This window comes from Pimephales promelas, chromosome 15, assembly GCF_988280905.1.
Source record: "Pimephales promelas chromosome 15, fPimPro1.hap1.1, whole genome shotgun sequence".
Classification (NCBI taxonomy): Eukaryota; Metazoa; Chordata; class Actinopteri; order Cypriniformes; family Leuciscidae; genus Pimephales; species Pimephales promelas.
In genome coordinates, this window is record NC_142783.1 from 3922671 (window position 1) to 3937861 (window position 15191).

Genomic DNA, 15191 nt, shown 5'->3' on the forward strand with positions numbered 1-15191 from the left:
TTGTTTAAATATAGTTATATTTAATATACTTATATTTTGCGATATACAGTATATTGCTCTATGTGAGGAAGTATACTGTATGTGTGCAGATAAAGATACATACTTGTCTATCCAAACTTTATATAAAAAGCTGGGTGATCATATAGTTTACATTTTGCGCCGACATGATCAACAGACTTTGTATTTGCTGCCAACTCGCTTGATTTGATTTTTTGTCCAGTTTGAGGAGGTGTTCTCTCGGACGGGCAGCAACCCTGGCTGGCAGTAAATGAGAGGCTGAGGAAAGAAACTAGCCTAGCTTTGACTGCCCTTGTGAGTGTGTGTGTAGAGCTCGGGGTTCATTAGAGGGCTTCCTTCAGCAGATGCTGTGAGGCAGGGGTCACTGAGGCGTGCCACACATCCCAGCGCTGCGGCCATTTCGAGGACACACTGGGGGTTCTGGGTAGTCAACATTTGAGTGGTTACATCAGCCCACAGTACAGGGTTGATTATTTTCTTTTGCTAAAATCATGTTGTTTTTTTTTCTTTCCTTCTGCTGAATGTGAGTATGGTGCAAAATGCAGTCCTTGAAAACATGAAAGTGTTCTGCAGGTCTGTGTGCATGAAGAATCCAGGCTAGAATCCATCTACTGCAACCATCCATTTTCCTGTTCTGGCTGATGAAACGCTTTAATTGGACGATGCTGGGAGCCTGCAAAATGCTGTTTGTTTACTCAGCTGCATCAGAGCAAACAAACAAACACAGGCCAGCCGAAGAACGTGGATATCTAAAACAGACCGATTTATTTGCACAACCGTTCTATATCGGCGGTATATATTGCTGACTTTCTTAAGTGCTAATTTATCAACTTACTTGATGTTGCTAATGATTATCAGCTAGTTTTACAAAGCTTTAGGTCTACTTCTGGTAGAAACTTGTATCAAAAAATGTATAACGATTCCCACAAAAATGTAAAGCAGAAACAACTTTTTTTTGTAACACTGATAGTAATTAGAAATGTTTCTTGAGCATTAAAGCATACTAGAATGATTTCTGAAGGATCATGTGACACTGAAGACTGGAGAAATGATGATGGAAATTTTGATTTGATCACAGGAATAAATTACATTTTTCAAATATTTTCACAAAGAAAACAGTTCTCTGAATTTTAATAATATTTATAATTATACACAGGGTTTTCTCAATATTAGATAAAAAAGCTTTGTATATGGCTTTCTACACAACTAAGCTTATTTTTTTACTGTTGTTTGATGTCAATGCCACTGCTTTATCTAGTTCCTTTCAATTATTTGTTCAACAAGACATGTCATTTATGGTTTTATATCAGGAGTAACACATTCACTGCAGCCTTTTGGTTGGTTGGCACAATTAAAGGTACCAATATGATTTTTTTAATTATAAAGTTTTCGAATACACTTTCCTTTTTAAGGTCTATTTGTTTAATTCATCTGGAGTTCAGGCTCACAGTTTCTGAAAGCACCGTTAGGCTTGTAAATAGCCGTCGTTCTTCCCTCATCACCGTGCTTGGGAAACAGCTTGGGAAGACATCCATCTTGTCTCCCCAGGGTTAGTCAGCCAGAGTTGAGGAATGTTGAATCTTCTCCTCCAGCTGATTCTCACCTACCTGCAATCAAGCTAAGACTTCAAATGCACTAAATCTCTTTGCTAATATTACTTACACAGTCCATTCACTGAGCTACGCAGCACTAACTGTGATATCTAATGCATGGAAGTTGATGTCATTAACTAAATAGTGTAAATTGTGTTGTGCATAAAAGAAATTATGCAAATAAATTTCCATGATATTCCACCCTTCATCCTGAATTTGGCAGACACCTTGTAGTGTCACGAAACAATGGAGGATGCAAGATGCAACTAAAAATAGTTTTAATGAGAACACAGCAGGGAAGTCCGGTCAGAAAACATACAAAACCCGGTAGCTGATGACCTCAATGGGCAACCCGTGGGTCGTGGATAAGTGACAAGTGAATGATCCGCGGAGTACCAGAGGTGAGAATAATCCAGGTGGGAACGCCAAACTCGTTGGGAAATCAATAAGAAGATCGCAAGACAAGGGGACAGGCTTGTTAGAACGTTTTTTGGTTGAAAGCCACACTTTTTGACCAACAACGTATAAGATATGCTTTGACCAGTGCACACCGCCACCTGGAGAAGAGTCTCACGGGCTCTGTTCCATGTGTGGTGGCACCTCTGGATCAAGGCATGAGCGAGGGGCATTCCATACTGGGAAAAATCGGTGGCTGGTAACCTAAGCTACACTTAAATGGAGATAGGCCCATGCATGACATTGGTAAAGTGAACTGCCTTAATTCTATATGGGATTGATTCAACAAGGTGCTGAAAGCATTCTTTAGAAATGTTGGCAATCTTGCAGTTGATGGAGATTTGTGGGATGCACATCCAGGGCACGAAGCTCCCGTTCCACCACATCCCAAAGATGCTCTATTGGGTTGAGATCTGGTGACTGTGGCGGCCATTTTAGTACAGTCAACTCATTGTCATGTTCAAGAAACCAATTTGAAATGATTGGAGCTTTGTGACATGGTGCATTACCTGCTGGAAGTAGTCATCAGAGGATGGGGACATGGTGGCCATAAAGGGATGGACATGGTCAGAAACAATGCTCAGGTAGGCCGCTGGCGTTTAAACGATGCCCAATTGGCACTAAGGGGCTTAAAGTGTGCCAAGAAAACATCCCCCACACCATTACACCACCACCACCAGCCTGCACAGTGGGAACAAGGCATGATGGATCCATGTTCTCATTCTGTTTACGCCAAATTCTGACTCTACCATCTGAATGTCTCAACAGAAATCGAGACTCATCAGACCAGGCGACATTTTTCCAGTCTTCAACTGTCCAATTTTGGTGAGCTCTTGCAAACTGTAGCCTCTTTTTCCTATTTGTAGTGGAGATGAGTGGTAACCGGTGGGGTCTTCTGCTGTTGTAGCCCATCCGCCTCAAGGTTGTGCGTGTTGTGGCTTCACAAATGCTTTGCTGCATACCTCGGTTGTAACGAGTGGTTATTTCAGTCAAAGTTGCTCTTCTATCAGCTTGAATCAGTCGGCCCATTCTCCTCTGACCTCTCGCATCAACAAGGCATTTTCTCCCATAGGACTGCCATCGCATACTGGATGTTTTTCCCTTTTCACTCCATTCTTTGTAAACCCTAGAAATGGTTGTGCGTGAAAATCCCAGTAACTGAGCAGATCGTGAAATACACGCATGGTTGGCACCAACAACCATGCCACACTCAAAAATCACCTTTCTTTCTCATTCTAAAAGTCATTTTGGAGTTCAGGAGATTGTCTTGACCAGGACCACACCCCTAAATGCATTGAAGCAACTGCCATGTGATTGGGTGATTAGCTAATTGCATTAATGAGATTTGAATTAATTTTAATGAACAGGTGTTCCTAATAAGTGAGTGTATAACTTGCCCTTAGGCGGAGATTCACCTGGCAGTAATTCTATGGCACAGTCATAGAGACGATGCGGTGGAAGAGAAGCAGCACGGGACTCACTGAACAATTCCTTCAGTTTGAGGTACTCAATTGACACGTTTAATAAATTCACTGCCTCCTCCTGAAACACAGACAAACAAGCAGACACTAGACAGGACTCATAACACTGCATGTGGAAATGGAGTTCTGGCCTCAGGAAACTGGGGCTGTGTTGTGTTAACCAAGGGCAACCAAGAACAACGGTTGCTAATGGAGAGTCCACGAGTATGGCAATGTTTCAGTGTGATTGCCTGATGTGGTGAGTGTGATGGGTCCAGTGGAGAGAGAAATGTTGGGAATGTTCTTGACCATTAAGTGCCTTGACAGAAATATTGTGAGTGAGGGATGTGATCGGAATCTGAAGTCTGTGAGCAAACTTAAGGTCCATGAAGTTAACTTCCACTCCTGAGTCCCATTAGGCTGGACAATTGTGCTGGGCAGGTGTGTAGGAAGTGGCCCGCTCCCCCACCGTAGAGTCTCTGGGATCTCCGGGAGCTCTACCCACCTGCATGGGCTCGTGATCGGATCGAAGACGGGGCTGACCGTGTCCCTGGTCTGTTAAGATGTGCACATCATTCCATCCGGTTCAACCGAGCGTCCACTCTGAGAGCCAGCTCGATCAGGCCATTCAAACTCGTGGGAAGCCCCAGGACGTACATCTCCTTTTGGACATGGTCAGCCAGCCCATGCAGGAACATGTCCCACTAGATCTTGCGTGTTCGAGATACTCTCCTTCTGTGAATGCATTCGTGTGATAGTGCGGGAGATGAACTCATCCAGGCTGATTGAACTTGCTGCATCCATAGTTGGACAGATCGTTCTGTCACAAAACAACGGAGGATGCAAGATGCAAGTAAAAACAGGTTTAATGAGAATACATCAGGGAAGTCCGGTCAGAAAACACACAAAACCCGGTAGCTGATGAGTGGCGCAGAGACCTCGATGGGCAACCCGGGGGTCGTGGATAAGTGAATGATCCGCGGTGTACCAGAGGTGGGAATAATCCAGGCGGGAACGGAAAACTCAGAGGGAAATCCACAAGAAGATCGCCAGGCAAACACAGGAACAGGACACGACCTGACAACACAAGACACCAGTCACCGAAAATTTAAAGGTGTGTTGAATGGGATCAGCTGGTGCTGATGATCAAGCGGTAATTAAAGAACACACCCACACACACACACACACACACACACGAGACACTGAACCGTGACAGATACATTATATAAGTAGAGACAAAGAGATCAACAAAAAGAAGCTGTAAGAGGAACAAATGCATGGCTGTTTCATACTTTAAAGGTCTTGTTTTTTTCTCTTTTATCTTATTTTTTCTCTATGACATCATCTACCATACAAGCTCATTTTTGGAGCTGTAATATAACATTCAGTGTGCGTTTCCAGTGTGAGCACATCCTCACATCTGTGCTGGCAGACACATCAGGGAGCACTGCATTATGGGTATTTATCCCTCTCTTTATTCTTCCCTCAATGGAGGAGCGAATGCATTATTTACAGGAGCAGTTCAAGTATGACACAGAAGCCTTCATGGATGCATATCTGGGGGTGTTTTCTCACACATCTCACACACTCTATCATTTACCAGCACTCTCAGGCTGCACATTATTGATGTATGGAATATAATTGCTGGCCTATCTATCCATCCATCCATCCATCCTCTTGCATAAGAAAAAAACTATTATTTAATTTGCACGACTATGACTATTTTCACAACTTTTTTATTTTTACTTTATTTATTTATTGAAATTCCATTTTCTTAATATTATTATAAAAATAGAAAAAATAGACATGGAGAAAGGGGGACAATTGTGCTTCTAAAAGTAATCTCTATTTTCTTTATGCAAAAATATGCACATAAATAAATGAAAAAAATAAATGTCTGTGTGTGTGTATATATATATATATATATATATATATATATATATATATATATATATATACACTCACCGGCCACTTTATTAGGTACACCTGTCCAACTGCTCGTTAACACTTAATTTCTAAGCAGCCAATCACATGGCGGCAACTCAGTGCATTTAGGCATGTAGACATGGTCAAGACAATCTCCTGCAGTTCAAACCGAGCATCAGTATGGGGAAGAAAGGTGATTTGAGTGACTTTGAACGTGGCATGATTGTTGGTGCCAGAAGGGCTGGTCTGAGTATTTCAGAAACTGCTAATCTACTGGGATTTTCACGCACAACCATCTCTAGGGTTTACAGAGAATGGTCCGAAAAAGAAAAAACATCCAGTGAGCGGCAGTTCTGTGGGCGGAAATGCCTTGTTGATGCCAGAGGTCAGAGGAGAATGGCCAGACTGGTTCGAGCTGATAGAAGGGCAACAGTGACTCAAATAACCACCCGTTACAACCAAGGTGGGCAGAAGAGCATCTCTGAACGCACAGTACGTCGAACTTTGAGGCAGATGGGCTACAGCAGCAGAAGACCACACCGGGTGCCACTCCTTTCAGCTAAGAACAGGAAACTGAGGCTACAATTTGCACAAGCTCATCGAAATTGGACAATAGAAGATTGGAAAAACGTCGCCTGGTCTGATGAGTCTCGATTTCTGCTGCGACGTTCGGATGGTAGGGTCAGAATTTGGCATCTACAACATGAAAGCATGGATCCATCCTGCCTTGTATCAACGGTTCAGGCTGGTGGTGATGGTGTCATGGTGTGGGGAATATTTTCTTGGCACTCTTTGGGCCCCTTGGTACCAATTGAGCATCGTTGCAACGCCACAGCCTACCTGAGTATTGTTGCTGACCATGTCCATCCCTTTATGACCACAATGTACCCAACTTCTGATGGCTACTTTCAGCAGGATAATGCGCCATGTCATAAAGCTGGAATCATCTCAGACTGGTTTCTTGAACATGACAATGAGTTCGCTGTACTCAAATGGCCTCCACAGTCACCAGATCTCAATCCAATAGAGCATCTTTGGGATGTGGTGGAACGGGAGATTCGCATCATGGATGTGCAGCCGACAAATCTGCGGCAACTGTGTGATGCCATCATGTCAATATGGACCAAACTCCCTGAGGAATGCTTCCAGCACCTTGTTGAATCTATGCCACGAAGAATTGAGGCAGTTCTGAAGGCAAAAGGGGGTCCAACCCGTTACTAGCATGGGGTACCTAATAAAGTGGCCGGTGAGTGTATATATATATATATATATATATATATATAAACATGCAATATTCCTTTTATCTGATTTTCATTTTACTTGACAATTTTGTGAGAATCACCTCAAAACCCTTTCAATACTATTGAGACTTGTTCTGTTTTCTCCATCTGTTTTTCTCACACTATTTAAATGCTTGTGTTTTGCATATTTCTTTCAACCTTTCTCGATCTCTTCCTGCAGCGCGTCCTCTTTGACTCCTGTAGTTTGTTTCTCCTCTTCAGACTTTCTCTCGTCACTTTTCGAAACCATTTGTGATTCTTCATGCCTGACTGTCAAACATCCCACAGTAAATCATTTGCTCTCCCCTTCCCAGTGTCTGAGCCAGGCTGTAATGGTGCAGGTTAGATAATGTAAAGCTGGAGACAGACTGGCAGACACATGCGTCACTCCATCAGCCTCATCAGGAAATCGCTGATTCATCCCACAGGAAGTGATGTGAGGACTGGCCACAAAAGAGGAGCATGAGCAGGTAGGGGGCAGTAGGCACTTGCTTATTGTATTAATCCTAGGAAGGAATTGATGGGAGTCATATATGATTCATTATATATGGTTATATTTCATTAACATTGAAATGAACTACACTGCTACTGTTAACTAATGAACCGAAGTGAGCACTACTGTTAGTTCACTCATTCAAACACTTGAATTTTTCACTTAAAGAAACACTTTATCAGAGTTGTTAACAATGTCAGTTAGTTCTTCATAATGAGTTTAATGGTAACACTTTACAATAAGGTTAACTTATTAAACATTAGTTATTGTATTAACTAACATGAATATCTTTGAAGATTTTCGTCCATCTTTGTTAATGTTAGTTAATAAAAATACAGCTGTTCTTTGTTTGTTCATGTAGTGCATTGTTGTTGAAATTAACATGAACAAATGCTGTATAAATTCAGTTCATTATTAGTTAATGTTAACTAATGTAGTTACCACTTAACTGTCACGTCCCACAGGTGGGAAGCTTGCCATTATATTTTAAAAACAATAATATCTTAGAAAAGACCGTAAGTAATATTGACAAACTACATATCATTTGAAAGCTTACAATCTCTAGTTTCCATATTCGATTTTCAAAATAAATTACACAGGAGCCGTAATTTATCAATTTGCGACAAAAATATTTTCATGCTCATAAAGCGCGTTCAGACCTTTATTTTGAAATAGCAATGAACACGAAAAATCATGAACAAAGGTAGAAAGCTCAATTTGTTTGATTGCATCCATTCAATTATTTCAGAAAAAATGGTCTGAAAATGTTTTAAATATTAAGAAAAAAATAATAAATTCACCATTTGTGACGTGGCAGGAAGCTGTAGCGCACAAGTGTGTTCTTTGTATGTGTTTCTTAGAGGTTGAATTCATATCAAAATCTGCCAAACTTCCCATACTACTTCTGATTAGGATGTCTACTTCATAAATTGTATGAAAATTGTGTAAATGATGGCTCAGATCACTCAAAACACATATGGAAATGCAGGCGCCCTTATATGGGCAGTAATGGTGTCTGGTTGTGCCCTAGTGAAAAAGTTTGGTACTGCGCCCAAACAAAATCTCACAAAAAGCTAATTTTTACAGATATCAACCTAAAATTTTGTCGAGATTTTTTTTCTTGTTCAGAAACTCCTACAAATGCATATGCAATAAGATCAGCAGTGCATGTCTTTCCAGCACTAATGTGTCTGTAGTAAATCTTGACAGTAGTTTTTAAGAGAGTTTGTGCTGCATGGCTCAAGCTGAAATCTCGGTTATTTTCCTATGTATTCATGTGAAACTGCTTTATAAATAAACATGACTTGGCTTGATTTAAGAGAAACGTTCGTCAGTAGCATCAGACAAGATGCTGCACGTCTGAACTAAAAGTGTACCGTGGTAAACTTGCGAGGGTTTCCCCGGCTCAGGCTTTGATTAGCAGGACTGACAACCTTATTATGTGCCGTACTTGTTATTGATATTACTCTGGGCTCCGTTGCCATGACTACCGCACAAGAGACATTTAATTTTCTCTCCTCCATCATCATTATCTATGAGACCATCTGTTGTGCAAAATGAATTCAGCCTCATTTGCATGACTGATAAGCGCATTCTTTATCTATTTAACAGAAGGTCATATGCCACGGGTTTGGAGGCAGCAAAGGAGAGAGACAGAGAGGTTGTGCACACGTGTTTGTTTAGGGGGCTGGATGAGTAGGTGTGTGAAACATTATTAGCACAGATGTTTATTTTGGTGAGTTCACACTCACAGTATGTCGCTGTGCTTTGGAACAGTCTGTGTGCTTTATTATACCTATCTAACACCGTTAGCAAGACGGCTAAACGGGGGCCTTCGTCCCACCTAAACTATGTTGTGAAAAAAACATTATTTCTGAATGTTCGTCACAGATATTTAGTAGTTTATCGAAGTCTCGTTTTCATAGACTTTGTATATCATTTGTTTCCTGGTTTCCTTTGTTTGATTTTCCCACCAAACTGATATGATTCGTTCTTTTAGTTCGGCTGTGTATCACTAGGTTTGCACCACTACTAAAGCTCCTTTGGTTTCTCAGTTCATTATCAGTTGTTGTTTGTGTTGGACACACTGTTATTCTGTGTGGATTACACCATTAAAGGGATACTTCACCTCTGGAAAGATGAATGTGTATTTAAAATGGGTCATTTTTGTAGAAGAAATGTGGAATTATTTTTGAATTTGGAGCTTTCTAGACTGAGAAAAGCCAGAAAATGTATTTTTGGCTTATGAAAGACAACAACTCCCAGAATGCACTTGCCTCGCTGCCCTAGGAGGCCACGCCTACCGGTAACAGAGCGCAGTACTTAAAGGATTAGTTCACTTTTGAAAAAACTTTTGCTGATAATTTACTCACCCCCATGTCATCCAAGATGTCCATGTCTTTCTTTCCTCAGTCGAAAAGAAATTTAGGTTTTTGATGAAAACATTCCAGGATTTTTCTCCATATAATGGACTTCAATGGGAACCGGATGGTTCAAGTATCAAAAGACGGTTAAAAACAGTTTCAGATGCAGCTTCAAATGTCTTTAAACGACACCAGACGATGAATAAGGGTCTTATCATGCGAAACGATCGGTTATTTCAAAACTTATTCCAAAAATGTAACTTTTATAAGGACAAATGCTAGCCTTGTAATATATTGTGAGGCGCGTTTGTAACGTCACGTAATACGTAATTACGTTCAAAAGGTCACGGGCGGCGTAGCCGGAAGTACAGAATCGAAATCGTCCGACATCGTTTTTTTTCCTTTTAATTCCTTTTTTTGTAAACGGTGTTTGAGTTAGTTTTCACGGTCAACCTATGCGTTCAACTTGTAAACACTCTGACTCTGTACTTTCGGCTACGTCGCCCGTGACCTTTTAAAAAAGTTACATTTTTGGAATAAGCTTTGAAATAACCGATCGTTTCGCATGATAAGACCCTTATTCATCGTCTGATGTCGTTTAAAGACATTTGAAGCTGCATCTGAAACTGTTTTTAACCGTCTTTTGATACTTGAACCATCCGGTTCCCATTGAAGTCCATTATATGGAGAAAAATCCTGGAATGTTTTCATCAAAAACCTAAATTTCTTTTCGACTGAGGAAAGAAAGACATGGACATCTTGGATGACATGGGGGTGAGTAAATTATCAGCAAAAGTTTTTTCAAAAGTGAACTAATCCTTTAAACAAGTCTAGGCTACTAGTGAGTCTCCGTGATGAGTCTGTCCGAAAATGTGTTTCGAGATCGTCCAAAATGTCCGGTGTTCTGACAATTCATGCTACCCATCGAGATTTGCTACTTACCGGTAATGCGCATGTGCAGACTCACAGATTTTTTTTTTTTTTTTTTACAAAAGGTACATTTTCCTGTTATAATATATAATTTCCCTTTAAAAAATGCTTACTACCATATGAATATTTGTACGGTCAGCCAGCTGAAAAAGAATAACTGAAATTTTCAGTTACTATGAGGAAAGGTGTACTTTGACAAGTCAAAGATGAATATTTTATGATAATTTTTACTTTTCACACCGTTTTAAAAGTAAAAATAGTCGTCTACAGTATACAGTAGCTACTCATAACTTAGAATTGTATTATAATTGTATTTCATGCGACTTTAATCGGCATTCTGTGATCAATTCGCGCTACGGTAGCATTTTTCGACAAGGCAGCAAAAATCGACAGAACACCGTGATTCGACTTTTGCGTTCTACAGTCGCCATTCGTCATGTTTACTGTGGCGAGCGGGACGAGTGAGGGCCGCGGGAGAACGACGCGAGTCATGTTTACTGTGGCGAGCGGGACGAGTGAGGGCCGCGGGAGAACGACGCGAGTCATGTTTACTGTGGCGAGCGGGACGAGTGAGGGCCGCGGGAGAACGGCGCGAGGCCGGTGGCGTGATTACGATGAGCGACGCCTGTGAGACGCAACATCTCGTATCTCTCACAGAGGAGCAGGAATTTTCTTAGCAATGTTAAAACGCACATCAACCGATCACTTGTTTAATGTTCATGTAAACACTACATTCAGATTCACCAATCAGAATAAATTCAGTTAGATGGAAACAAAAGTTGTGAATGTCCAGGAAAAAGAAGATGGTAACCCCTACTACTCACCGTTCTCCACATAACAAGAGCCTGCTAGCTTAGCTTCCAAAAAAATGACGATTTTTGCGTCATCGGATGATTTTTTTCCAGACAAAAAATACATAAATCTCTCGTTTCAGGGGGATATGATTGTGGAAAGCATGGCAATTCGAAAATACTACAGGTTTTCTACTAATACAAAGCTTAATGCTAAATCCTGAAGTATACATTTAATGACTTAGTCTTTGACTAAGTCATGGACCACATTGACTTGAATATATATATATATATATATATATATATATATATATATTTGTTTACTATGGATGTTAATGGGGTGCATCAACTGTTTGTTAACAACATTCTTCAAAATATCTCCTTACGTGTTCAACAGAAGAAATAAATTCATACAGGTTTGAAACAAGTAAATGATGACAGCATTTTAATTTTGAAGTGAACTATTCCTTTAAGGGAATTATTTTGTAAAATTAATTAAGTAAACCCCCCCCCCCCCCCCCAAAAAAAAAAAAAATTAAAAATTAAAATGTTGAACTGAAATATTCCAGAGAAAACCGTTCTGTGACCAGTGTATAAATAATGTATTGAAAACATTATTAAAGACCAGACTTAAATTTTCTCAAATAATGTTTGTTCGTAACATTGAGAAAACCTTGCCAGACCACAAGCCAAAGAAAAACACTTGGAGATTCTTGTTTCAGAAACCTGGTGCAGGCATGAAACTCTTAGTCTGTATCAAATGCTTGCATGAAAAGCATGTATGAACTTATTTTTTTATTATTATTCATTCAATCCCAAAATAGAATGCTGAAGAAAACACTTGCATGCTTGCTTGTAATGCAAAAGTCGAAATACAGGAATTATTCTGGGTTTCTGGTTGCCAGTCTTGAAATTAATTGCTTGTTATTTCAATACTTTGCAGTTACTGTGAGCATGAAATCATTTAATCATCTTTGCTATGGTAAATTTATGTTCTGAATCCGGTAATGTCTGATTCACTAATCTTTGGCAGGCGTATTTGATTTCAACTGTAAGTGGTACGAATGTCATGTGAACTGAATGTCTATTTTTGCTCGCTGCCTGTTGTGTGGCGGGCTATAAAACCTGACCTAGTTCCTAAAATATTAGCTGTACAGCCCCCCTCATTTCAAAGCCAGAATTCCCCACTCCTTCAAAACACAAACCTATTTACAGTCATCTCCTCTAGTTCTCACAATCTCCAACTTCCAGCTGTGCTTCAGCTATTCTTCAGCGTAATATTAGTGATAACCCGTAAAAACACGGGCTGATGTTCCTTTACCCAGGGCTCTGGGGTGTAATTTTCACAAACCTCTGCATGCCGAAGCATTGCTTTCTATCAGAAACAATTGGCGTCAATGCAAAATAAATGTGAGAAGAATTAAAGTGACCATTTTTTAACCACTATACAATAAAATTTAAATTAATTTTACATATTATTTTTGGAAAAATGCAGATGTGCATGTGTATAGTCCTTGTAATAACTTAAATTTCAACGCATTCTCACCCCAAGGCGTCACCTTTGACCATGCTTCAATATTTGACGTTTTAGGCGCCCTTTAGCGTCACTTACATGACGCGATCCTACGGCGTCATCTAACTGACGCTAAAGGAAAGCGTCTGTTAGAGGACGCGGTTAGGTTTAGGTGTGGGGTGGGGGTAGGGTACACGCGATCCTAGGGCGTCATCTAACTGACGCTAAAGGGCGCCTAAAGCGTCAGATATTGAAGCATGTCCAAATGCTTCCCAAGACGTCAGTTAGGTGATGCCTTGGGAGTGAGAATGGGCTGTAAATTTGGTGAGAGAACATGTGGAAATAAATATGCCTTTAGAAAATAGGAAAATGCTTATTGTCAGTGTTTAGCTCGTGTTGCTACTAGTAACAAAGATATTACTGTACTTAAATTACTATTTCCAGTAGAGGTGCTGGCACAAAACTGGGCATTGTTTAAATGCCACGGCCTACCTGAGCATTGTTTCTGACCATGTCCATCCCTTTATGGCCACCATGTCCCCATCCTCTGATGGCTACTTCCAGCAGGATAATGCGCCATGTCACAAAGCTCCAATCATTTCAAATTGGTTTCTTGAACATGACAATGAGTTGATTGTACTAAAATGGCCGCCACAGTCACCAGATCTCAATCCAATAGAGCATCTTTGGGATGTGGTGGAACGGGAGCTTCGTGCCCTGGATGTGCATCCCACAAATCTCCATCAACTGCAAGATGCTTTCCTATCGATATGGGCCAACATTTCTAAAGAATGCTTTCAGCACCTTGTTGAATCAATGCCACGGTCAAACACAGGATTAGTATGGTGTTTCCAATCCTGTGGGTGAGTGTGTATGTGTATATATATATATAATATTCATATTCTTTTCATAATGAAATCTTTAGAATTAGCTGCAAGAATTAGCTCCATTTTTAGCTTAGAAAAATGTATTGATATAAACTGAATCCATTCTTAAAACCATTAAATCTGATGTTTAGAAAAAAAGAGCATGCTCACATACTGTTGTGAATGCGTTCTTATGTCAGTAAGACACAGGGAATGTTTGACGTCTTCTGACTGATGAGCAGAGCTCATGTACACGCATTTCACAGTTTCCACACAACTTACTGTCAGGAAGATGAACAGCTCAGTGATCATCCACGCACAATCACTCCATCTCACGCAAAACCAAGCACTTTATCTTTAATCACTTCCCTGTCATTTTATGTCATGTGTTCACGGATAGCATATTTTCTAATCACCTTCTAATCCCACTTAATCATTTTTCTTTTCAGCATCAGTAGATTAAGAATAAAAAAAACTGCATTGTCGGAGGCAAAAATAAATTCTTAAATTGAATAAAGGCATTTAAAGTATTAATAATTGAAACTCATAATCACTTAAAATAAATGACAAAAAACTGAGAAAAAATGAAACATGCAAAAGCTAAAAATCAACCTCAGAAATGAGTGATTTGGAACGTTATGGCTTACGTTTTGTTAGCACTACTCACACGCAGAAACATACATGCAAGCACTGATTTCAAAGGAAGCAAACTTGTAGCTAAGCTAAACAAATGTATATTGTATACACTAAGCACGCTTAATATCAGGTAAAAATAGTCAACTTTTCAATAAAAGTTCAAGAACAAATAATTTGTAATACTGTTCAAAGGTGTTTAATGGTTTTGAAAGAAGGCTGCATTTAAATAAATGCAAATATAGTACAATTATGATGTATTAGAAGAATTCAAATAACTGTTTTTATGTGAATACATTTTTAAAAAAATTGTTTTTTTCCGTGATCAAAGCTGAATTCTCAGCATCTCCAGTCTTCTCTCCTATCTTTTTTTTTTTATATAGAATAAATGCAAGCCTTAGAATTTGGCCAAAAGAGATAAATGAGAAATGTTTTTATTAGCTATGAAGGAAATAGCAGAAAAATCACAAAAAACACAGTAAAATGAAATTCTCAGGATGTTCTGCCAAGGTTCTCTCAAAGAAAGTTATTAACAAACGTTCTTCGAAACATCTAAAAGATATCCCAGCAAACAAATTTAGATTCTGGGAACGTTAGTGTTTGGCTCCCAGAACGTTCGTAGAACTTTCCCTTAAGGTTAAGGGAACGTTCCCGGAACATTCTCCTTACGTTATAAAAATGGAACCGATAAATAACCTACATGGAACTTCCCTATAACGTTCTTGTTTGGTTCCCAAAAAAATAACCTCATGGAACCATTCGGGAACGTTAGGGGAACGTTCCGTGTTTCTGGCTTTAAACGTTAGCACAAAAGCATTCAAGTAATCGAGAAACCTTTTGTTTCAAAACATTCAGAGAACATTCAAAAGT